Source organism: Gossypium hirsutum, chromosome A07 (genome assembly GCF_007990345.1).
Source record: "Gossypium hirsutum isolate 1008001.06 chromosome A07, Gossypium_hirsutum_v2.1, whole genome shotgun sequence".
NCBI classification, from domain to species: Eukaryota; Viridiplantae; Streptophyta; class Magnoliopsida; order Malvales; family Malvaceae; genus Gossypium; species Gossypium hirsutum.
Window position 1 is genome coordinate 19,306,433 of NC_053430.1, and position 26,328 is coordinate 19,332,760.

Here is a 26,328-nt window from a genome sequence, read left to right on the forward strand (position 1 = left end):
CAAAATATTAATTTATCATTTGGCCATAAAAGTTTATACATGCCATTATATCAAAATAGGTTTATCATTTTTAACAAAATGAAAAGATTGATAGTGTGATGATAGCTCCGACCCAATTCCAACCTTCACGAGCCTTGAGCACTATAAAACAGGGAAAATAAACCTAGTAAGCATTAATGCTTAGTAAGTTCATATAACCAAAATACACTTACCATTTATGTTCATCAAGTAATTCATACATTAAGTAATATGTCCATTAACTTATTCAATTAGCAAATAAGGCCTATACACAATCATTCAACCAATTGATTAGTTTCCAAAAATACTAAAATGCATAGATGAGCTCATCATACCATTTTTCTTTATATAACTATGTATGTCGGTATCGCTGAATTATTGAATTTCCGATGGACCTTTCCTTTTCTAATTGTACACTTGAGGTGTACGTTCCTTTTCAACTGGTACACACAAAGTATACATTTCCTTTTCATATGGTATACACAAAGTATACCTAACCTTTCCAAGTGTACACACAAAGTGTACATAACTTTTTCAAGTTGTACCATTTGGGTACACAAATCTTTTTCAAGTATTACCCTTTTCAATTTACATTCCTTTTCATAATGAGATCAAAAGATTATCCTTTAGGGACAACCTTTATTGCAACATATGCAAGATCTTATATTCACGATAATCACCTGTCCAATCGGAAATCAATATTCAAACGGATTCATGCACCATTTCATCATTTATATGTAAATCACAAATTAACATTGGTTTATTACATGTACATACCAATTACAAATCATGATGCACATAATTCAATAATCAATTCAACACATTTATATGCTTAATTTAGTTATACGAACTTACCTTGACAATTGATCGTATTTACTAATCCAAGGTTTTTCTTTCCCTCGATCTTTTTCTTTGTTCGACACTTGTGGATCTATATAAATAAATTTAATCATCAATTCTATGATTTTTACATTCAATCAAGCCCATTTCACATTTTAGGCAATAGTACCATTTTGCCCCTAAACTTTTAATTAATTCTAATTTCGTCCCTAGGCTCGGAAATTGAAATTCATGCAATTTACTCATTATTCCAAGCTTATTCAAATTTCCAATATAACTTTTACAGCACATATATTTCATAAATTTTATAATTTTTCCAAGAATTTTACTACTTTGCAATTTAGTCCCTACACATGCTTTCACTAAAAATCACCTTGTAAAAGTAGTTTATTTATCAATAATCTTTCATTTTTTATTAAAAAATTTCCATTTACAGCATATTCATCCATGGGTAATTTTTAAACTTTGGTTTTCTTTCAATTGAATCACCCAAATAAAGAAATTAAGCTTTCCCGATCTTAAAAATATAAAAATTACTAAAAACGGGACATAGAACTTACCAAATCAAGCTTGAGAAATTTCCTTTCTCTCTCCTAGGGTTTCCATGTATTTTATGAAGAAGAAGATGATATAAAATGGGTTTAATTCTATTTAATCATTTATCATACTTTATTTAATTCAATTTTCAATTTAATCCTTAACCTTTTTCAATTTTTCCATGGATGACTCATTAAAAATATTTACATATTTTTCATCAATGGTCTAATTGTCATATAAGGACTTCTCACTTTTAATTCTATAGCTATTTAATCCTTATAACTACTAGAATTCAACTTTGACATTTTATTCAGTTTAGTCCTTTTTTGCAATTAGACACATATTTGATAAAAATTTTCTATAAAAATTTTCATGAAATATTCCTATCATAATACCTATTATTTTATGAAATTTAAATAATTTCATTTTTCAGACTCGGATTTGTGGTCTCGAAACCACTATTCCGATTTCACTGAAATTGGGTTGTTACAATTCTGGCCCGAACATCTATTTTGCTAAGAGGTAGACATTTGCTTTTCTTTCTAATCTTCATCCTCTTTTAGAAATTTAAGAAAATTACAAATAAAATGATCAGTTGATCCACATCTATAACAAGCTCCCGTTTTACTTCTGCACTCACCAAGGTGATATTTTCCACAAAATCTACATTTGGATTTCGGAGCATTTTGTACACTACCCACACTATCAGTTGGTCTAGTAGGTACCCTGAAATCATGTTGAATCGTCTTGTTTTTATTTGAACGTTCAGACACTGAGGTAGCTCGGCTAAAATCTTCTTTAATCTTTTTCACCGGTGATGTTGAAAATGACTTGGAAGAGCCTCTCTTGTGAAATTCTTGATTTCGCCTATCCCGTTGTATCTTACAGTTGTAGACTTCTTCTATTTTCTGTGTACGATCGGACAAGACAACAAATTCTTGTATTTCATTACCTCCAATCATCATTCAAGTTTCATCATTTAGACCATCTTCAAACCGAATACACATTTCTTCTTCAGTAGGCATAATTTCTTGAGCATATTTACTGATATATACAAATTCTCTTTCATATTTAGCTACCGATTTCCCTAACATAACTCAAGAAATTCTCTCTTTTTCTTGTCCAAATACCTTTTTCTGACATATTTCTTTTTAAACTCAGTTTGGAAAAATTTCCAGAAAATTTTCTCCTTCGGTACCACAGCTACTATTGTCGACCACCAGCTGTGCGCTTCCTCTTTTAATAATGAAACAACACATCTAAGAAAATCATTAAGAGAGAAAACCGTTTCTTCAAAAACCTGTAATATATTTTGAAGCTAGTACTCAACTTTAACCGGATCATCCTCTAATCTGCCCCGAAATTCTTCAGCACCACACTTTCTAAGCTTCTCAATCGGAGTACGTCTATTAGGTTTAATCACTGGAAGAGGTAAAGCTGCAACCAGAGGTACAACATGTGGTACGATAAGGTATAGAGGTTGCTGAGTTGGATTTTTTTCTTACATAAACTCACTGAACCACTGGTTCATATATCCAAAAAAACATATTTTTTAAGTTCATGTTCCTGAGCCGAAAGAATCCGGACATTACTACTCGTCCCATGTTCAGAAGTCGTTACTTTACTGTTAACCTCATCATTATCAACACGTTCAGCTTCATCTGACATCTTTACAATCTATAAGAAAATAAAGGTTAGATTAGATCATACACATCACACTGTCACTGATTTATATGGCATGTGTAACACCCTGAAAATTTCTACAGTAAGATATTATCCTTAATATAGTAAAATAAAGAAATAAAGTGACAAGAAGAGGAAAATTGAGTTATGTCACTGGGAAGTATATTATGACATATTAATTCAAGAAATGACTAAATTATAAAAGTAAGAAAAGTTTTGTGGCCTAATAGTAAATACTTAAAATTTAAAGGATTAAAGTGTAAATATGAAAAAGTTGAAGGACTAATAGTGCAAATATATTAAGGTTGGAATGATCTAGAAATCAAGGAAAATTGATGAATTAGGACCAAATTGAATAGGTGAAGAATTATGAGGGACTAAATTATAATTTTACCAAATTAAGTGATGACTTAAGAGTCGAATTTTAAAAGATCACAAAGAGCAAAATTGTCAACTGGAAGAGAGAGAAATCTAGAAAGCAATAATGATGTTGGTGACATTTTATAATTATTTAATTAGATAATTATTATTTATTTAATATTTTAATAAGATATTTTATTATTTTATTATTTTATTTAGTCTATATATATGTGTGTGTGTGTGAAAACACACACACACACACACACCATTCATCATCTTTCCCATGCACTAACGTGAGAGGAAGAGAGAAAGAAAGAAAATTTTTCTTTCTTTACAATTTGGTCCTTCTACCAAAAATTCACCATTTTCACCTAAAAATCAAAAGAATTTCCATAGCTACCAAGAGAGAAAAATGTTACGGAGACTATGGGAAATTAAAACATCAAGTTGGATTCAAGAAAAGGAAGCTGAAGGAGAGAGAAAATCAAGTTAAAGATTGAAATCAATGGAACAAGGTAAGATCATCAATATTTCAATACATTTTTAAGATTACTATTATTGAAAAAGCATGGAATTGATGTTAATGTAGAGTTTTCTTATATATGGTCTTATGTTCTTGATATGTTAGTGAAGAAAAAAAATAAGAGAAAGTAATGAGAAATAGCATAGAGAAAGAAAATAAGGGTGTTATAAACATGATAAATAAACATCTTGCACTAAAACAGTTTTGGACAGCAGCAGTAGGCTAACTTTGAAAAATCACCATAAATTGTGGAAATCGAATTAGAGGATGAAAAAAATATGGAATTAAATTTTATCGAGTTTAGTTTCTTGTAGAAGAAATGGTGTAAGCAATGGAATCGTGAATTGTGAGATATAATAAATTTAGTGAGACAAGGTCAGAATGATTTTGGGTTCCCCTGTTCTTACTTTGGAAATAATTAGGTTCTTAAAGTTATATTTTTAAAATCCTGAATGAGTCTATTTTCAATAGAAACAAACAAGAACATCATCCGAATCCTGTACAATGAGATAATTAATTTTTAGTAAAGAAGGGTTGGAACTATCAGACAACAAAATAAGGGTGACTTTAAAGAATAAACTGTACTTATTGGCTGAACCAAAAATTCTGAAAATTTTATGGTAATAAGATACGTAAGTCTAGTTTCACATAAAATTAGCGGATATTAATTTTGAGTTCTTCAGCTCAAGATATAAATAATTTAGTGACTATGATGCAAATGGACAGTTTTGAATATACATATAAGTAAATAGTAAAATTATTGATAATGTTGCCTATAGCATGTTATATAAATATAGGATGTGGAAGGGAGAGGAGAAGGAGGAAAATATGTATGAATATTTAGCTAGCATGGCTAATTTGCATGTTTTAGGCTCAGGGACTAAATTGAATAAAAGTAAAACTTTATGGGAAATTTTGTAAAAATGTTAGAAATGAAAAATTTGCATGAAATGGATTATTTTATTATTTAAAATTGTAAAATTGAATGAAATTATTAACTTAGTTCAAGATCAGGGAAAAACATGTTTTAAGGATTAAATTGAAAAGTGTTGAAATTATGAAAAATTCTGATATTTTATAAAATTCATGGGTTGTTATCAATTTGTATGAGAATAACGGCTGGAAATAAGGATTAAATTGTAAGAACTTTATTTTTTTGAGCCTAAAGATGAAATCATCATTAATTAAAAGTTTAGGGGCAAAATGGTAAGTTTGTTTAGAGCATTAATTGAATGTATTAGAACATGAAATAAATGAAAACGACGATCAAATTTATTTATGAAGATCCGGATGACTCAAATACGAGACTTGAACATGGAAAAGAAAATATATCGGATTAATAAAATTATAAACATGAACAAGCAACGAAGTAAGTTAATGTAACTTGAATTGTATTTTTAAATACATGAAATATCGATATAATGAATTATCTGATTTATGTTTATGAAGAAATGACAAGAGAATGATATTTATCATGACATGTAAATATGTGATTATCTTTGATACGTTGATACAAGGAAATTAAGTATATTGAGACGAGTAATAAATTCAAGTAAAATATGTCGAGAAAAATAAGTAAGTTTAAGGGACAATATGTTTGATTTTAATTGGTTCCAAATACGAACGTTAAATGAAATAAAATATCTGATAAATAAATCGGTAACTTCGTTAATGCTCCATAACTCTATTCCGGTGATGGATTTGGGTTAGGGGCGTTACAGTATGTATTTCTAGACATTTCACACACTACGTTCAGTCTGAGAATCGATTAAACCATAGCTCTGATACCAATAAATGTAACACCCCTAACCCGTATCCATCGCTGAAATATGGTTACGGAGCATTACCGGAATTTACAGATCAATAAAAAGATATTTCATATAATATAACATTCATGTGAGAAACCAATCGAAATCAAATATATTATCCTTTATATAAGCCCTCGAGGCCCAAAATACGTGTTAGAAACAAGTCGGGACTAAATCGGGTACTTAAAGAATTTTTCAGAATTATTTAAAATTTTAACACTTTAGGGGTCACACAGCCGTGTGGCCAGCCCTGTAACTCACACGGTCAGGAGACACGCTCGTGTCTTAAGCCGTGTGGGCATTTGAAATAGGGATACACGGCCATGTTTAGCCCGTGTCTGTACCCGTGTAACTCTCTGACTTGGGTCATACGGCCAAGCCACACGCTTGTGTACTAGGTCGTGTGAGCATACTGACTTGAGCAATTTAAAAGATATAGGGGAGACACGGTGTTGTCACTTGACTGTGTGTCACACGCGCATGTCTTTGCTCGTGTGGACGAAAATAGGTCATTTTCTAAGCCACTTTTCTCACTCAAATTGACACCAACCTAACCTCAAGAAATTACACATCAACAAGCCATAACAAGGCATTCAACACAAGCTAAAATCAAGTCTTCAACATATATTATCACCACATACAACTATTGAACTCTTAGGCACTTCAAATGTCAACTTTTAAAAAATATATATCAACCAAGTACTTACCTAATTAATTTATCTAACCAAGTTACCCAAGTTCACTATGAGTCAATTACATACATACATATATCACTTATACTAATATTACAAATATACCTTAATTTCATATCAATCTGAAAGTTGGTTATACAAACAAAATATTATTATTCATAATATTTACATAAGCTAAACTATGACTAAGACAGTGAAAAAGCCTATACATGCCATATAAACCGTATTGAACATTTCAAAAACTACTGAGATCAGTTGGATAATGTAACTTGAGTGCTGATCTGTTGGTCCAACCTTCTAAAAATCTACAAAGACATTAAATAATACAAATAAGCTTAATCAAGCTTAGTAAGTTCGAGGGGTTAAACAAAAATATTACCAAACCTACTATAACATGTCAAATAAATAAAATCATTCATGTCAATTCCCTGTCATTCACAACTTCAATTGATAAATACATTTGTATTCAAATCAATACAAAAATAAATAACATGTCTTTCAAATTCATTAAATAAATCACTTTACCAAAAATTCTCCATTTGAAGAACGACTTACGGATAAGAGTACATCGTCAACAGAAGCTCATAAGAGCTAGTCCATCTGAATATGCCAGCAGAAGCTCGAAAGTTGAATAGAAGCTCGTAAGAGCTGATCCATCCAATTACGCCAAACAGAAAGTAAAAAATAAGAATTCACAACAAATGCTAGACCTTGGTTTACTTGGGTAAAATGCTGATATCTCCTTCCAATATCATCATACAACAAGTTACGAATGTATTGAAATCTCGCGTTCAATTCAAACTGATTATTCAATTCAATATTATAATTCCAACAATAATTTATTTCCAACAATAGAATAAATGCATAATAGCATTCATCAATTTATACAAATGTTAAATTTTAACCACACGAACTTACCTGGACTGAATTATAGTAATTGCAGAAGTTAAGGGACTATTCCGCTATTTTTCCTTTTTCACGAGTATCTACGGGATCTTAATCTATAATATAAAATAATTCATTTATTGGCATATATTCTATTTCCAATTCACTTCACAATTAATCCCTTTTTATTTTTTTGAATTTACACAATTAACCAAAACTTTTACAATTTTTTCAATTTAGTCCCATAATTAGTTAATCTATCAAATTAACTAATTTTCTCAATCAATAATCTATCCAAATATTCTAGGCCTTCATACAGTCCCTAATAAACCCAAAATTCACTATCAAACCCTAATATTTTAACCTTTTCACAATTTAATCCTAAAATCAATATTTAACACAATCACTTTATAAAATCATCATACAACATAATCAAAGCTCTAAATCCATGTTATTCATAAAAAACATCTAATATTTATCAATGAAAACTTCCAAATTTTTTAATAAAATCAAAAACAAAGCTATGGTTTAGTTTGACCTAATTGTAACAATCTCAAAAACATAAAAATTATAAGAAACGGATAAGAATTGAACTCACATATAGCAAAAGTATGAAAAACAGCTTAAGCTCTCTCTCCTATGGCTGTTTTGGTTGAAAATTGAAGAAGAAATGTCTAGCCTCATCTTTTAATTTAGGTTTATTAATTACTTAAGTCCTTTCTATTTTATTAATCAAGCCATTTATCACTTAATTATCATAATGAACAAGTTTTGCACAATTTTTTAATTTAGTCCTTTTTAATTAATTAACTATCGAAACATTAAATTTTTTCAACGGAACTTTAATACTACCTTAATGACACTCCGTAAATATTTATAAAAATATTTACGGTTCGGTTTATAGAAACGAGGTCTCGATACCTCACTTTCTAAAACCACTTGACCTAATAAATTATTATAAAACACAAATTACCAATTCAAAAACCTTTTTTTTAAAACCCTACTTGACTCGTAAATATTAAATAATATTATTTACAAACTTACTCACCAAATTTAGTGGCCTCGAAACCACTGTTTCTGACACTACTAAAAAATCGGGCTGTTACATATCACATTTAACAATTTCCTTTTCTTTTTATCACTCATATGTTTTAAACCACCTTGATATACCTACTTAACCTTCAATATTCATGGCTTGACATCTGATTCATAGCACCAAAACAATAATTAGGACAAAGAAAGGTTTGAGTTTCTTTTTAGGCTTATATCTAAAAAATTATGCTTCATCAAGAAAAATATTTGAAAAAGATCAAATTATGGGACCTAGGGACAATAATAGTATAAGGTTGGTTTATTTAGGCTCTAACTATGTCAAAGAATATCTTAGGTCATCCTTAAATATTTCATATCATACAATTCCATAACGTTCATTATTCAACTAAATGAAAACATGTCATTCAAACGTGCATTATCCAAAATTCTCCATAACATGAATTTATCCCATAGCATAAACTTGAACACGATTTCCATTTCATTTCACAAACAATTACCTCCAAATTGTTGAAAAAATTAACAATAAGTGAACTAAGTAGTCTCCCTTAAACAATTCAATTAACAAGGCATTAATCGACACTCACATGCTCCATTTCCCATTAACATGCTCAATTCCAATTAGTTTAAGCAATATGGAGTTTTTATTTGTTTATTGTGGACATTTTTGGACTGTTTTGGGTTTTTATTTTTGTTCTGAAAATTTTTATTTTTATTTAATTCATTAGGACTATTTTAGTATTTTTTTACGCAAAAGTTTTTATCATTTAAGGACGCTTAACTATGATAGTTAAAAAAATGAACCACGATTTTATATGCAAAAAGCTATAAGGTTTTTCGTTGCAAGATTAACTGAGGTTTCTCCTAAAATGTTTTAAGCACGTAAATGTTCTCAAGTAAATTGGGTTTATTTTAGTAACACAATTAAGCTGTGATTTCGAAGTTGTGTTTCACAAAAGAGTTGTTCAATTGAGTTTTTCGTTCTTTGAAGTTGGTTTTCATCAAAATTAAACATTTGCTTCTTATGCTTGTGCGATGTAATCTCTATGATCTGACTGTAACATTTAAGCCAAGTATGAGGTGTTATAGTTCTTTTAGTAGATTGACTCTATGACTAAATGATTTTTTATTAATAGACGTTGAGTCAGAATTTAATTATAAATTATTTAAGCTCTAATTATATATTTGATCACTCCCACCACTAGCTCAATATAACTTTGTACGAATTATATTATAAGAGCCGTTTCTTACAAATGGATGAAAAGATATGAGAAAATTGATTGCATGTATTACAATTTTTAATAAAATACATATTCTCGAAGTAACAAGAGATAACTTGAAAATTAATTTAATTTCTTTGGATTATTATCTAATTGAATGTAAGTTTTTACATATTCCCTTATATATATGTCGTATTCATGTTGGTTTTCGCATAATTTCATAGTTAATCAATTTAAAATTTATCCATTTTATACCAATTTTAATACATGATATAATTTTTGTTGCAAGTATTTTACTTTTGTTCTCGTCAAGTTTTTTTTCAGTGATATATCTTAAATATTTTGTATTTTCCATGGTTGATTGTAATTTTTCATTTTTCATTTAAAATTTCTTTATTTAAAAGTTAAGATATTATATATTAACAAAAATGTAATATTATTTGATTTTTGGAAGAGAAGCGAGAGTATTCTTCAGTAAGAATAAAACAATGGCATTGGCCCCGGTAACCGAACCCAGTGGTCCGGCAGGGTACAGTGATTGTCGGTGTCCATTCTTTCAGCAATTTGACACAATCTCTTCTCCAAATAGCTACAATTCGCTACCACGTGCATGCGTCTTATGCTTTGGATATATTTTTCTTTTATTTTTAATTTAATCGTAAATTCAATTGAAAATGGAAAAATAAGAGAAAAAAGGGGGACAAGGTTGGTTCCATGGAAATGGAAAAATTCCCCATACAACTATTAGATTTTTTGGACTTCGGAGATATAGAAAACTCAATTCAAAATTTCCACACTCAAAACATAAACCTCCTATTTCATTTAGTCAGTTAATCTCATTTTTATTTATTTCTATTTACAGAAAAAGATTGTAATGTTCAAAATTAATATCTTGAAAGAAAGTAATATTTAGGTTAAAACCTAGATTTTTTTTTTCAAATAAAAATTATCTCAAATTCTAAAAAAATCAACTTCATTGATCATAGAGATTCTTGGATAATTATTATATATATTGTTTTGGCAGTGCATGGTAATAGGCATGGCCATGAGAAGCAAAGAAGACAGACAACGGAAGTTTGTCCAATATCTTGTGAACAAATTTAAGGGGAGGAAATATTGGACACCTAAAGGAAGACCACACCACATGCTCATTTCAATTTGCTTACATAAACCAAAATTCAAGCACTCTACTCATCTTGGGTCTTTTTCTTTTCTTAATAATTTCATCTCATGCTCATATGGGACTGTCTTAAAGTCTTGTAAAGAAGTATTAAACAAATACACACACGTGTATAGCTGAAATTTAGGCACCAAATTTACTCTCTTTTTCCCATAAATAATTGATAACATGGACAAACCATACCAATATTTAGGACAGAATATTAGGCATAAAAATGGCAAAACAGCTTGTCCTTATTAGGTTTTGTGCTAACCTAGCTATACTTCACATTCGTTAAGCATTAAATACGTTGGTACGCACTTACATACATACATACACTTAAATAGATAATAAAAGTTAACCTAGCTAGTTATGCTTGGTAATGAAACAGTTGGTTGTTGAAACAGACAGTTTGGAGGCTATGGGACTGATCAATAATCGCACCAGAATGGATGTATCGAGGCTGGTAGTAATGGTCTGGGAAATGATGGACAGAGATTGGGAGGTTACAGTACAGTTTTCACCTCGCATAATGAATATGGCCGCTGACTTTATGGCTAGTATGTCCAAGAATTTATCAATTGGGTTATACATCTTTGAAGAACCACCACATGGGATGGCTGCAACTCTGCTCCAAGATTGCCTGGGTCTTAGAGTGTTACCTGCAGAATGCTATGGCTAGTTCTACCTAGCTTCCTTTCTTATTTATCAAAGAGAGAAACAATTAAACTAGTACTAATTACAGATCGCTAATATTGAAAAAAAGGAAGACAAAAAAATCATCAATAAATTACTATTCCTTTTCATTCCGAGAAAGATAAATTATATGTGGTGTTAAATCCACCTATGGTGAGAAATTTATGCTCTAAGGATCATTTTTAAGCATATCCCTTTCCACTTCCAAATAATGCATCATTTTGAAATGATATGCCTCTTTCATGTATCTAACTTTACATCCATCTTGAGTTAAAAAATAATTTTCATTTTCATATTTGGATTATCAGATATACAGTATACAATCTTCTATATACTAAAAGTTGTGTTACCCTCAAAAATATTTTATCTTAAATCTGGACAAGATATTTGAACCAAATAGCAAAACTATTTGTGAAACATACATGCAACCATAAGAATTTTGAAAATAGCAAAATCCAGAGGGAAAAAACAAAATAAAGCGAGAAACCATTAAATTATATATTTTTTCTCGTATGTTTTCAACAAGTATAGTCTTGATAATCCCTATCTTATATGTTTGATCTTCATATGCATGAATTGTAAGGGCAAGAACATTCGATATAGAAAATTAAGGAAGGGTAAGTAAGCCCTAATTAAGCAACTCCAAGAAATTAAATTCGAAATAAAAAATTTAATTGCTTGGGGGAGAAGATATGATGGTGATGAAGAAGGACAGATTAATGAATATATATGTATGATAATATCCATCAAGCACTCTTACATCTCCTTTTCTTGAAAGGAGGGTGAGCAGCACTATTGTTAGTAGAAAATGAGTAAGAGTTTGATCCAAAAAAAGACTCTACCTCTTCATTTCTTGTAGTTTCAAAGAACTGCAACTCTGATACTTTTCTCTTCATCCTCGTCATTGGTTTCTTCCTGGGTGTCGGTGGGCAACTTTGAATCGCTGGTATCTTGTGATCTCTCGAACTTGGCGTTTTACACTCTTCGCCTTCATCTTCATCATCGTCTAATTTTCTCGAGGTCACAGTTACTTCTTCATCATCATCATCATCATCTTTTCCAATCCCTTTCTCTTTTTCTTCGTCTTCTTCATCTTGCTTTCGTTGTTGTTGCTTAAGTTCTTGAGGACTGTCTTGAAGAATACTTTCATGGCGATCCTTGGACATGGAGGTCAAACTTGAAAGTAAAGCTAAATAATAAGTAATCTGAAAGAGAGAAAGAGAAGGGGGGAGAGAATTTGTGAATCTTGCGACACTTCGTATTTGATTTTCTTTCTTATCTTTTCACGAACAATAGATTTAATTTTATATATATCTTGAATGAAATATTTAAATTTAAAAAATCAAATTCAAATTCCTATCATATATCTTATTTTTAATATTTAATAGTTTTACATATTAAAAAATTAACGTATATCACTATTGATAAAAATATATATACATATCACTTTTTTTTAATCATAATAGTATTTTAAATTATAATAAGAATAATAAAACAAATCAACCGAAACAAAAGTAAGAATAAAACTAACTCAAGTCAATTGACTTATCCTATATACTCACCCAAACTTACGTTTCAATATCAAATTTATGAGCGGAAAGGAACTCTAATTTCTTTTATTTACCCAAATACTCATATCACTTTTATACTTTATCCAAAAACTATACTCATAATCAAATAATTTTCTTTAATATCTAATTAATGTCTTCTCTTTATACCAAAAAAGAATGAATGGGTTGTCAAATTTTGGTATTTTTATTATTTCTACCTTTAGATATCACAATATGGTAGTGATTTTACCATAATGACGGTCCATTCAATTCAAATTTCCGCCAATAAAAGGAAACTTATAATATAAGATTCATAATAGTCTCTATCTAAACAGTTCAAAGTGTACAATAAATGGTCAGAAATTGACATTAAGATAAGGTTATGGCAGTTCCCTCCCATTCTAATTTCAGTTGCACCTTGCACTTCAATAAAGGAAGTGCGTAGGTTTACTTCAATAATCTACATCTTTCATTGTTATTAAGTGTAGTATTCTTGTATTCAGGTATATCATTATATTAAGAATATAATATTGTATTTTGAGATTTTTTTGAATAATTTTATTATAGATTTTAATTATATATGTTTTTTTTAAGATAATGTTTATAATTATTTATAACCCCTCCCTAATTCATAAATAAGAGGATAACACGTTTTAGTGTATCTGAACTCATACCCTTCTGCACTAACAACAATATTTATGCCAATCAAGTTAAGACTCAATCGACCGCACTTTTAAGATTTACATTTTAGTAATTTAATATATAAATATTTGATTCTTTATTAATAAATTTTTTAAACACAAAAAGATAATAAGTTAAACAATTTAGTTTTAAAATCTTAAAATGTTAAATACTATATTATACGGTTAAAGTTTTTTAAGAAATTAATATGATAAAGGAGTTAGACAATTTATATAGTTGGATGTCATGTTTTTATTTTTATAAAAATAATTAAGTTATAATATTATTTATATTACCATATAATCAATAAATATAATAGTTATTTAATATTTTGTAATATAATAGTTCGACCCTAATTCTTTTTATTTTCTTGATCATTTTAAATTTTTATTTTTAAAATTTATTCAAAAAATTGATTGAATAGTTAAAATTTTAATGACATGACATAGCAACCTATATGGTTATTTAAGCATATTGCATTATTGACATGGATAAATTTGTAAAATTTGTTAAACTTTAAATAATTTTTAATATTTTTGAACTTTCATAAAGTATGCGCAAGTCTTCTATGTCGGTATTGTTAAAATTTAAATAGTTCAGTTAATTTTTCATATAAAAAACAACAATTTTAAAGTTGAAAATCAAAATAATTCCGATCCGATTTTCCATTAGCAGAGAAACCAAAAACAAATGTTGTTGGGGGCAGCGCTTGACTTTTTATTTGAAACCCCTCATCTTTTATTCTTAGTTGAACCTTGAGAACTACTTTTATTTCAATTTGATCTAAATATTGCTTAAGAAATAAAAATAAATAATAGATGCAAATTCATATTCAAAATAAAATTTTAATAAGGTCATTCCAATGACTTCTTAATTAGCTTTCAAACCTTGCCAAGTAAAGCAAGGAATTACAATATAATAGTAGATGAAATTGTAGGCAATTTACTTACTTGCAAGAATCACAATTGTAGGACCTAACAATAGATTATTAGGGGAAAAGACAGCTAAATGAAATTTGCCTAAAAACAACCAATAGCATATAAAATTAATTAACTTAATTATTTCCTGTTTTAAATGGGAAATGGAAGAGACTGTAACATGTATTAATTATTTGAAACACAATTATTAAAAAATGATTAATAGATTGTAAATTTTTCTTATTTAGTCAATAAAAGTAATATGTAGTATAAGATAAATATAGTATGGGGGAAGTTAAAATTTTTTTAAGGATCGAAATTGAATTTAAAATTTTTAAGAGATTCAAATGTGATTTTATCATTTTATTATTTTTGAAGAAATTAAATAAAAAAAATTCATATTTAAATGGGTCAAAGTGTAATTTTATCATAAAGTAATTTATAATTTTATCATTTTTAAAAAGACTGAACTAATTATTTTTAGAGGGTTAAGCCCCTGCTAGCCCCTCTAAATTGGCCTTAAAAATATATAGATACACTTTTCCAATTAATATAATTTTAATGAAAAAGCAAGATAAATCTAAAATGTAATAGTAATTGAAAGACATTTCTTGAAAATTTTAAAAGGATTAATAAAATGTAAAAGATCTAAAATTTTCCTAATTAATCAATGAAAAGTAAAAAAAAAATTATAATATAATATAAACATGTTCAAATAATATTTTTTCCAAACTATATATAACTTACTCAACATTATACAAAATTAATCAAAGAAATAAAATAACACTCTGTAGAAAATAACGATTGGAAAAAGTTTAAAAAAAATTATTAGTATAATTATATTTAATTTGCATAAATATCAAAATTGTACATCAATCTTAATAAATTTTGCAATTTATGAAATTTAAGTTTAAATTGGTTGAAATTATATTTTAATGAATAAATAAGGTTTGGAAGAGAGAGGGTTATGTCATTTGAATGTAATTTGTGATTCACCTTGTCTGCATATACAGCTAGGGGCATAGGATACCGTTTTTGGAGTTGGGAAAAATAATTCCAATCTTGACAAACACATAGAATTCCCTGCCACATTATATAAAAAAATTACTCTATTATTTATATTTTTCTCCATATCTAACCACCTCATCTCTTTAATGCCAATTATCCCCTTGTTTTTTTAGTGAAAATAATTTAATTTCCGTGGAAAAAATGTAAACAAAGAAATAATTGAAGAGCATTAGAATTATATATAAATGCTGTTGTGGAGACAGATCCAAGGGCCAGGTAGGGTGTTGCATGCTTCTCTCTTCTAAAATTTCCAAATTTTTAACAATTATTTAATTTTTTTTTTTTAAATTTCATCCTCCAATACATGTTTAACTTGTGAAAGAGGTTGCAGGGTAGTGTGAAGGATAGAGGCAAAGGAGTACCCTTCAACAAGCAGTTTCCTTTCCTTCTTTTTGTTTTGTATTCGTTATATATTCCTTTTAAATTTTGTAGCAATTTGCCATTGCCATGCAAACAATAAATGTCCGGAACCTAAGGAAATTGGTCCTAAACGGAAATCATTAGCTAAATATTGAAGTCTCTATTTTGTTTTTGTTTTTTTATATTTGGCATTTACAACTTTCATTGTCACTCCCCACCAAATGTTCATATTATGTTAGATAAAACACTAATAATATATTAGCCCTATTAGTTCAAGAGTGGGTTTTTCTGGGATAAGGTTTAGTTAAAAGATTCTTAGGTCATTAATGCAATCAAATATTAATTTTTGAGTAAATTACATTTAATAATATTAAATTATTAGTAAATTTATGTTTTAGTCACTTAATTTTAAAAAAATTGTAAAATGTCACTAAATTATTAAAATGTTTTCATTTAGGCTAGTGAACTATTCGAAAGTTTTTTTAAAAGTCCGGCTAGCAAGCTCCAAGCAATGATTCATCGATCAGTACAGTAAATTAGTCAATACCCATCGATAAGTAGAAGAACATGCCTTAGATCCAAGTCAATTTGACGATCAATGTCAGATTTTGAAGAAGAAAATTGTTTGAATTTTGGTTCACAAATTTGTGACATTCAAAGTTGTTTCATAAAAAAAGTTTGAACTGTAGAAGAGAATAGGAATAAGAGATTTCGATTGGTGCAGGCAATGTGAACCGAGGTCATACATCAACGATTTTAATAGCCTGATGACTCAAATGAAAATTTTCAAATAGTTCAGTAACCATCTTGTAACTTTCTGAAGTTGAATGAACAAAACATAAACTTAATAATAGTTTAGTAATAGTTTAGTGGCCTTGAATGTAGTTTACCTTTAATTTTATTTATTAAACAATAATCGAAGGTGACACATGAATAGGTAGAGGCTTTGGCCTCTTTTAGTTTAGTAAGATTGTTTTTTATCTCCAAAAATTTTAAAGTTGTAAGTTATTAAAATGATAAAACTGTATTTTGGTAACTCTAAATATTTATAATTCAATTCCAATCCCTCTAATATAAAATTTCTATCTTTACCCCTACAAAAATTTCAATTAAATTAATCATTTGGAAAAATTATCCCTATTCCAATTTTAAAAAAATAAAATAAATTGTCTTCCCTTTAAAAAACAACACTAAATTGTCCCATCTCAAACATAATTGGTATACTTTCTAGAGTAGTTTCTCTCCATGCTTGTGGTAGGAGTTTGTGGCATTAGTGAGGCCAATGTCGGCTTTGTGAGTGTAGGGATAGTGTAACAACTTGGTGTCTAGTGGTGTTGAAAAATGAAATTTTAGGACCTCGTCTCCGTAAACTGGGTCTATAAATATTAGATAGAGATATTTACGGAGTTAGCATGTTGATGACAAATAAGCAATTTAGTAAAAAGATGTGGTTAATTAAGGTATAAGGACTAAATTGTATAAGTTTAATCACTATAGATTTTTAATTAAGAGAAGGTTTGGGGACTTAAATAAAAATTATCCAAATGATCAAAATGTTAAATAGACCAACATTAACTTAGTTAAATAGACCAACATTAAGTAAAATTTAGTGGATTTTAATGGTGATTAGCATTAAGATTAATTAAAGAATGATTAATGTAATTAATCTTTGATTAAATTAATTAATTAACTTAATTGATTACTAATATATATAAGAAAAATTGGTGGAGAAAGATGGGAAAACTCATAATCTTTCTCATGCTTCCATTGTCCTAGGTTAGAAAAGAAAATAAAAACACCATTTTTGGAGCTTGAAGAATTCAACAACTTATTTCAAGTAAGTCCCTAGCCATTTTTCTTTGATTTTTATGGAAATTGAATCATGGGAGCTTGATTTAGCTAGCCCATGTATCAATTTGTGAAACTGTTAAATTTTTTTAAGGTTTCCATTATTGAGAATTGGATGAATTAGGTGTCAAATTGATAGGAATTAAGCTTAGATTATAAAAAGGACTAAATTGTAAATATTAACAAGCTAAATCGATAGTGCGTTATGTTTTTTGACTATTCTTAGGTAACGTCGACACAATACTTTCAAGATGGAAGGGAAAAGCGAAAGTGAACGACGAGTAACCCAAAAACTTTGGTTTGTACATTTATGATTTGGAGCATTTACGCAAATCCAATGAGAAAGCTCTGAAAAAATACCAAAATGACACTAAAAAGAATTTGGCGGAGGCCTTGCACATACCATAATCCAACCTGGTCATTCACGCCCAAGTTGCTACGTGTCCTCTTAATCTGAGTCAGGTGAACTTCAACTACTTACAGAATGTCATCGCTGAGTTCCTGAACTTCAATGTTTATAATCCTGAAGGCAAAGATTGGGAGAAGTTCCAGAGGGAATGGAGGCAACCAGCCAACTTCTTCATCTCTAGAGAGCCAGAAATAAATGAGGCAAATTTTGAAGAGTCTGATGCTCCTGAAGAAGTCCCCAAAAAATGCCCACAGCCAAGAGTTCCTACTGAACCTTCGACTAGCTTCAGAGGAGGGAGATTGAAGACTTCTTTTTTTGGGGTACTAAATTTCTATGTTCTACTTGTATCTTTTTTCCTTCTCTTATTAATAGAATTATCTCTTCTTCTTTTTTCCAACTAGACTCATCTTCTTCAATACTAACAGTGTGTCAGAGTATTCGTCATTACTAGTTTTTTTAACTTACCTGAGTGGCTAAGCCAGGTCCGTCCTATCATGCATACAAGGTTGACTCTATCTCAACTTCCAAAGGATCGACTAAATTGAAAGCTCTTATACCAATTAAATTGTAACACCGTATACCTATCCTAGATATAGGATGCCACAATACTTAAATACTTAACAAAAATTTTATAACTGGCGAAAACCATACTGAACATACTTTTTAATTTATTTATATTCTTTTCTAAGTCAAAAGATTTTGAAGGAAACGTTTATTAATTATAGCAGATTCTCAAAAGCAATATAAGACATTACAACTTATACACATTATTGGTGGATAACTATATGCCAATCTCTACACTTGGCCACCTTATACACATTTCGCTTGATGGGCAGATCCCAAACTTCACACCATATTACGGATCCTATTTCACAATCTTTTGAAAATAGAAGTTGGATACATTTTTCAAAATGATATACATATGAATACTACTCTTGGCGGATTCTTATACTGGCTTTGGTGGCTGCCAGGATGTCCGTCACACTGTATCTTTAAGTCAATCTAGACAACGTGCTTATTCTAATGAATGCAATATTTTAGGTCATCTGCAATATTTTAGATCATCTAAAATAATCCCAAATGACTTCAATACATAACATAAGAATTCCCAAGTTTGGCGGGCATTTACACCACCCATAATTCTAGATATGCCAGGCTTTTTGTCCTAGAAGATTGCAAATGGTGGGTTCATCAGTTAGGTATACTACCAAGAATTCTTTTAGAAAATTCCTCAGAGGCATACCTAGATCTCTCCACAAAGACATTACAGAATTCTCCTTATAGGCTTTCTAGAATACTCGCAACGAGAGCTTCCCAAATAACCTTGCCACTATGGCTTCCCAAATAATATGCCACATAAGGTTTTCAAATAATTCACCATAAGCTTTACAAATAACTCATCACAAAGGATTTGCAAATAACTTGCCAGAAAGGCTTCGGTTTGGTTTACCACCAAGGCACCACACAAACTATCGTGTTTGACGATATGAATTTGCCTAAACTCAACATCACTTAAAGTTTGCCCATCATCGCCCCCGGGACACGCAAAAACCCTAGTAGATAAAAAAGGCTCATCTGCCATTTCCAAAATGTGTCATGGCCATGGTCTTTTCACATATCTGCCACACTGGGCTTTTCTCGTGTTTACTGTCCCTGTGAACCTCATGTCTACAATCTCAACAAACTATATTTTCTTCATATTGGCCTTCATGTTTTCTATCCTGGTGGACGCCATCAAAGCACTACCATAGGTTCCATTATCATATCACATATTTTTCCGACACTCCGCCCAAACCCCCTTATCCTAACAATATTTTGTCATACATCACTTCAATAACATAATGGACACATTTACGTAGATTTCACTCATACCCATAACAGAATCATACTTTCCATGCATGCTTACTACATATCGGCATATTCATGTAGCACATCGCACACTTCAATACATACATACAGATGTTTTATAGAAAACACACACACTCGCATACATACAACAACTCCTCAAGAAGATATGCACAACCACATAGACATCAACCATACAAAGAATCATCATAAAATAGCATGCAGGAGTCAAGTCTAGAGACTCACTAGAGACCCACATTTACCTCAACCCGAAGCTTCTATTTCAATCATCCTTCCCAATCCAGCAGTAGTAATTGCTTGAAAGATCATGAAAATTCCATTGGGATTCCCATTTACAGATAGTTTACTAACATTTCAACTACATGCGACCCTCCATACAAGGCCTTCCACTCACAACCTATTGTTCTTACGTCTTTTATCATCCTTACTCTTCAACAATATTAATATGCAGCTTTATAAAACTTACCAGAAGGTTGAATCATCCATTGAATAAACAAAATCTTAGCTCTAACTTAATGTATAAGAAGATAATATATTTAAGTTAGAAAGAATGACCAAAACGTAGATTAGAAAGAAAAACCATTTGGAATGCCTTCCCCATTCTCTCTCTATATATATTCTCGGTCCCCTTTTTGTGGATTTGACAAATGGCGAGCGATGCTTACTGAAATTGTCCCCTAATTTTTCTACTAAATCTGGGGGAAGATAAAAGGAAATATGGTAAAGATCTACATTACTAATTGACCAGTAATGGGGAGGGTCAAATCAATTTAGTTGACTCCTAACCACTCCCATTACAAGAACCAACTTGAATAGTGCTCATGTAAATTGAGCATACTATATCTTGGTGGTGACTCTCGTATGGTATGATCTTATACAACTTTCTTATACACTTGGTAGGTTCTTTATACTCAGCCAAAACTGTGAGGCGTACTTTTCACTTGAAGACACCTTGTAATTAAATCCTTAGATACTGCTAACAAGTGGATACTTTAACACTAGTATGCATCAATACTCTAATTCATCAGTAAGCCAGCAAAGTGGTGAATTATGCTACTATAGTGCGCCAAAACAATTAACATGCATACCTCACTCGCCTTTTTGGATCCATCATTTTTGGGGTGTGACAAATATAACCTTGATTAACAATAAATCATAGAGTCAAATATTTCTTTCACTAGAGTAAAAATAACAAGAATAGAAAAAAAAAGGCATAGAAATGTTCAAATCAAGTTCTCAAAACCTAAAATCAACAAATAAAGACTAGAAACCATATTAACTTGCTAAAATCAAGTGTTTAAGATCAAGAAAACTCAAAGATTTAACTCTTTCTCTATCAATGATGTTTTTACAGGAACGAGAGGTTGAATTGGAAATGAAATATTTGGTTTAAAATGTAAAATAAATCTAGAGTCTCGTTAGAAATCTTACCTTTAAAGCTTATGATCATGGAAATTTTGATTTCAAATAAATGGAGAAAAGATGTGAGAATTTAAGAGAAATTCTTGAGAGATGAAAGCTTGATTTGTGAAAATGGTTGGGAATAATCGCTCCCTCCATTCATTTTAGGATAATAGGCCAATTACTAATGGGTCACTAGTCTAGTACCAATATTAACCTTTATAAAGTTCTAAATATAACTTCTACATAGTTTAGACATTGACCCTAAGAATTTTGTCACTCTTACAATTTAGTCTATACACAGATTCCCAACTACTTAATACCAACTATTTTATACTAATTACTAATTATCCACTGCTTAATGACCCTTAAACACATCTTATAGCTCTTTCCCGAAAAACTCTCGGTTAAACTTTTCAGAATGTCTCTATTTTCAATCTTAACTCAAATACATGTTTTTCCGACACCATAAAATTTTAGGGTGTTACATTTATACTTATTATAGAAAGCTCAAACTGAGTTGGTATCATAGGTTAACCAAGTATGAACTCAATTGGGAAAAAACTAATATACCTTTTTTATTGATAACTAACATTATTATAGTGTTCATTATCTTTTCATATTTTTATATAATATTTTTTAATGTTTAAATAAAATAAAAGAACTAAAAATCACATATCCAAGAATTGGAACATGTTTATTAAAATTTATATACAAATTCTTTATCACTTCCCCTATATAATTTAATATTTTTATGCTAAATACAATATGTAGATGGCCCATTTAGCCCCGGTCCCAAACCAATACTAAAATTAAAACAAAATACCCTCAGACCCAATTCAATCAAGCCCAATACAAACCTAATCCTAAAACCCATTTACAATGCGGCCCAATTGGCCTAAAGCTTAAACAACTTCAAAAAAAAAACCCTAAGTAGACCACCCTTGAGCTGCAGCCAGCAGCGCGCCTCCCCCGCACATCGCGCGTTTCCTCCGTGTTGTACGCTCCTCCACCAAGCCACGTCAGAGACGTGCTCGATCACGCACCTGCAATAGTTGAAAACAGTTGTAAAAATCGGCTATAAGACCGACTCAAATTGAGTGTAAAAGGGGTTTTTTTTCAGAGAAAATATTACGAATACAAAGGAAATACAGTGGAAAAGGAAAAACTTCAGATCTAAAATATTTCGAAGGTGATTTTTTTATTTTGGTTCTCTATTGCTTCATTTCATCCTTTTTTTTGTTGTTATTTTTATTTTTTTTCATACAAACGAAAATAAAAAGGGAAAGGAAAAAGACTTTACCTGAACCCCCAACCGCAGCGCCGGAGAGTGGTTGAAAGGCTCAAAAGTGGCGATCGAACTACTTCTCTTTGACCTGTAGAAGAAGAGTAAGAGGAAGGGGGGGAGTTTAAAAAGGGATAATCCCTTGTTTTTAAGCAGTAATGAAAATAAGGGATAATCTTTTTCTTTTTGGTTTTAAAAAACAAATTAAATGGCTTCATTTAAGAAAAGGGCTCTGCCCATTGACCTGATCCATGCGCGCATTTTTACCCTAAATGGGTAAATTGCGCATCTGGTTCCTCACTTTTGCGTTATTATGTGATTGGGCCCTTTTTGCATGTCTTTTGTTTTTTAAATTTTCCCTGGGATTTATGTGTTGTTACGGTTTAGTCCATGTTGAAATGCTGCATTTAGGGGCATGGGATAATTTTATTTTTAGTCCCTATAAGTTTGCGCGCATTGTATATAGTCCTCAGTGCTGTAAATTAACCTTTTGATTTTATTTTCTTTTAAATCGGTCCTTTTTTTTTTTTGGTTTCTTTTTTATTCATTTCAATTGATTTTTTTTATAAATTCATTATCTGTTTTAATATATATTATTGGAATTATATTGAATGTATTATGATTGCATTATTTAGTTGTATATATGTATATGTATATGTATATATTTGCACTTACTTTCAAATCTATTTATATCTAATATTTTTTTTTAAAATCCTATTTTACTACTTTTTTTTATATCTTTTAAGCATTCTCATCTATTATTATTTTACATATATGTATTATTTATATTAAGTTTTTCACTTTATATATTATCAATGGTTGATGGATAAATTTTTTTTAAAAAAATATTTTGTGAAATCATTGACTTCATACTATGTAGATTGTTATTCATATATATTCTTTTGTATATTTTTATATGATTATATGTATATAATTTATGTTAAAATCTTTATTATATGTACATAATTTGTTTTTATGAGCATACATTATGTTTACGTGCATTAATTATATTTATAAATTTTGGTTTATAGCACTATTTTTTAAAAAATCTTTTTCTATAGTATTTGTCTTGAAATTATATGTTAGACTTATATTTTATGTATTATTTAATTTCATCGTTATTCATTTATGATTAATTTCAAAGTTTTGCATGTATTGTGTGTCTACATGCATATAGTTTATTTTATGTATTATTCGTTTGTTTAAAATCCGTTTTTGGTGTGCTTTTTACATATTTGCACCTTTGTAATATGATTGATAAATGGTAATATATTAACTATGTACATGTCATTAGTTACCTTGCTTTTGTATTTCCGTATATTGACATATGATCGACCTTGCTCGCTATTTCACCGTAAATTGTTCGTTTCATTTTTTTCACTGAATAAATGTACTCCACCGTTTCTATAATTACTCATGCTGCTTTTTTTGAAAAAAATCCTTCAACATAAGGAAATATTTTGTGTTTGGAAGTTTGAGAGATCGTGCCCAATCGTGCTGGGTTTCGATTTTTCATTTGACTAAAATGCAGAATATCTTTTTGAAATTTCATCCATGTTTTCTTAAATTAAAATGAGGCAATATTTCGTATGTGGAAATTCGATAAATCGTGCCCAATCGTGCTGGGTTTCGGTTTACCGTTTTGCCAAATAGTCAAATATCCTTTTAAAATTTCAAATGCATGAGTTTTGAAAATTATGAGATGATCTTGTATCGAGGGTTTGAAATGTTGTGTCCTATCGTGTTGGGTATGATATTTTATTCCTTCTGAGCGAGAGAATCTCAATATCCAATTCAAGATATCTAAACGTTTTTCAAGTAACTGCGTTTTAATTTTTTTTCCAAATTGATCAATACGGTACTAATTTTGGGCACTGCGAGGGTGCTAATCCTTCCTCACGCGTAATTGACTCTCGAATCTATTTTCTAGTTTTTTGTAGACCAAAAAGAATGTCGTTTTAATAACCAAAATGCTTTATTAAAATGATCGATCACAAGGTGACCCGATCACACCTAAACAAAAAGGATTGGTGGCAACTCCATTTTCGTTTTAAAAGTCGACCCCGTTTTTCCAAATAAAAATGGTTTCGACAGCTTGGTGATTCCGTTGGGGATAAATGACAATTAATATTGAGTGAATATAGGAATTGGAATCATTATGTAATAAGAGCCCAACCTTAGGTAGAATTACTCCAAACCTTAGCAATCACCCAAATTGGTGCTTGGTTATTTTTTTCATTTACTTTGACTATTATATTTGGTATATTATACTGACTACTTGTGTTTTATTTTGGCCATAATTGCATGTCACTTCATTCAAAAGAGGTGTCGATTCACGTTCGATTACTAATTTAGGAAGCTTGTCATGGAGAACGAATTTCTTGATAAAGTGGAAGATAATGCGGCTATCCGTATATGGTCAGAGAAAACGTAATTAGAAAAAGAGGACAGTCTTGCCGAGGGGTATACATCAGAATTGTGTGAGCACACCCGTGTTAGTGTGACACAAAATGATCTTCAAGAGTTAAAGGAGATATGGGACCGGTGGGATGAAGAGACCAAGTGGTTGTTCTATGGTAGTTATGGGGATTTTTCTTACTTACTTGACATCAAAATAGACGAACATTTATTTCGAGCTCTCGTTCAGTATTGGAATCCTGCTTATAGTTGTTTTTCCTTTGGAAATGTAGAATTAGTACCTACCATAGAGGAATATACAGCCCTACTTCACTGTCCGAAGGTACAGGTTGATAAAGCTTATTCTAAAGCTGCTAATGCCTTGCCTTTAGTAAAGAAATTGACGAATGTTACTGGAATGAGTGAGCAGTGGATTGCGGTAAGGGTCAAGCAAAAGAGGGAGTATAAGTGCATCCCATAGAGAAGTTTGAGGGAGTTGATCCTAGCGCACCCTGATACGAAGAAGAGAGTTGACGTTTTTGCTTTGAGCATCTATGGTTTAATAATTTTCCCTAGGGCATTAGGGTATGTAGATGAAGCGGTCTTGGATCTCTTCGACCGACTTGACAAAGGAGTCACACCTGTTACGGCAATCTTGGCAAAGACGTTTAGATCTTTAAATGCATGCAGGAGAGCTGGGGAAGGCAGATTTGTAGGGTGCGCGCAGTTATTGTTAGCTTGGTTCCATAGTCATTTCTGGAAGGTGAATAAAGTTTCTTATCGAGTTTTTTCGAGGATTACTCCCTGTTAAGGGAGATAGCGGGTACGTCCAAGAGGGATGACATATCAGAAAAAAATTGGATCGCACTCTTTCGAAGTCTCTAAGAGGAAGATGTAGAGTGGAGAGTTCCTTGGTTGGTTCCCGATGATATCCTCTATCGGTGTAGGAGTTTTGATTGGGTACCTCTACCTGGAATTTGGGGAGCCGTGGGATATGCTCCTTTGCTCATACTAAGGTAATACAAATCGAGACAATTCATACCGGTAACGTATGGGCTAGCTCAATCTGAATTCA

The 26,328-nt window shown here is 30.5% G+C and overlaps 2 long non-coding RNA genes across 2 annotated transcripts; one reads left to right on the forward strand and one right to left on the reverse strand.

The window, feature by feature from the left end:
* Positions 1-22,249: 22,249 nt before the first annotated feature.
* Positions 22,250-23,467, reverse strand: LOC107912976 (uncharacterized). The gene is made up of 2 exons (XR_001688377.2): positions 22,875-23,467; positions 22,250-22,617 (listed from the first exon to the last, which is right to left on the reverse strand). It is a non-coding gene; the product is annotated as an uncharacterized lncRNA (long non-coding RNA).
* On the forward strand, positions 22,624-25,649 carry LOC107912977 (uncharacterized). The gene is made up of 2 exons (XR_001688378.1): positions 22,624-22,763; positions 25,180-25,649. It is a non-coding gene; the product is annotated as an uncharacterized lncRNA (long non-coding RNA).
* The last annotated feature ends 679 nt before the right edge of the window (positions 25,650-26,328 follow it).